Consider the following 1,674-nt stretch of genomic DNA (forward strand, 5'->3'; position numbering starts at 1 on the left):
GGGTAGGCGGGTAGTGGAGGGAAACAACTTTTGAACCAGAAAATACTATTGACCGAAAATAAGGGCTCGAGTGCCCAGATTGAGACTATCCAGGGCATGATTCACCGTAGAAAACCAGAGGTAAACCAAACAGCCTAAAACATCGAAAAGGAAGTCACGCTTAAAAAAAAGGCAGGTGAAAGGATCTCACTAAATGTCTTAACAGTAATATTCGATGCTAAGTAACAGAGCAGGGCTTTCAAAATTGTGTCTGGAAATGAAATACCACACAGAACTCTATGGAGAAAAAACCCCCACAATTCTGGACATTCGAACTGTATTTTTCAGGTCATCAGACTGTGACATAGTGACACCCTCCAGTACTCCTAGATCTTTCCCACCTACAGTCCGAGGCTGCTACACATCCCTTCCCCGATGTGACCTCAGAGATCACCCAACCGTGAGAGCAATGGAGAAGGGCTGGGGAGTTTAAAGGAGAGCGAGATTGTCAAAGAAATCCACCCGAAGGCTTGCAAAGCAAAGGTAAGGAAATTATCCAGAACGAAAACAAAGACATAAAATAGGAAAGAGACAAGTTCAATAGAGGAGGTTGGACAACTTCCTAATAGGAGTTACAGCAAAAAAAATAAAAATAAATAAATAAAATGTTTTTAAATAAAAAAACTTGTATTTACTTAGAAGCATTTAGAATGTCAACAAAACAGCTGCAACTTTTTTTTTTTACAATTACAGAGTGGTAGTCAGTTAACAGAACAATTACTTCATACTAGTGACCCGGTGCACAGATTCGTGCACAATGAAAGGAAATTAACTAGAAGGTGGCCGGCGGGGTGGGACTAGGTGAGATGGGCCGGACATGCCCTGGAGTCAACCTCCCACGGTCCCTCCCAGCATCTGTGGAGTGAGTGGGGTCCATCGGCCTGGCCTGCAGGGATCGGGCCGAAACCAGCTCTCCGACATCCCCCGAGGTCCCAGAGTGCAAGAGGGCACTCTGCAAAGTTGCTGTCGTACAGGGTGTGAAACACAAATGCAAGTGTGGAGTAAACCAGATCGAGGCCGACAGTGCCCCAGCAACAACATAACCCACGTGCAAAGGTGGAATCGTGTGGTTTTGTTAGTAATCGGGCTCCCTCCTCTCTGGTTTCAGGGCACGTCACCTGAAAACCGCCACTGCCAAGTCACTGCAGCTCAGCAGCTCCTGCATTGAGTGTCTGCCCCATGGTGGTCAGTGCACGTCATAGCAACCGGTCAGACAGGCAGAGGGACACTTAGCATATTAGCCTTTTATATATTCACTGAGTGGCCAGATTATTATGACCACCTGACGTTTGTAGGCAAATTAGCTATAATTTCGAGCTGAAGTTGCTAGAGGGCCAAACCATTATAAATAGGGAAGCAAGTTGTTTACCACGACAGTAGAAGTGATTTTTTTTCTGAAGATATGGGTAAACAATGCGATTTAACAGCCTTTGAATATGGGATATATATTATTATGGAGTGGCCAGATTATTATGACCACCTGACATTTATAGGCAAATTAGCTGTACACTGCATTGTATGGTATATGGAAGCCGAAGGCCTGTTCGAACACCTTTGCTGTCGGCAGTTACCAAGATAAAACGTCTCTAATTCGCACAGGAACACAAGGATTGGACAGTCGAGCATTGGAAAAAA

Source organism: Myotis brandtii, unplaced genomic scaffold, assembly GCF_000412655.1.
Source record: "Myotis brandtii unplaced genomic scaffold, ASM41265v1 scaffold986, whole genome shotgun sequence".
Lineage (NCBI taxonomy): Eukaryota > Metazoa > Chordata > Mammalia > Chiroptera > Vespertilionidae > Myotis > Myotis brandtii.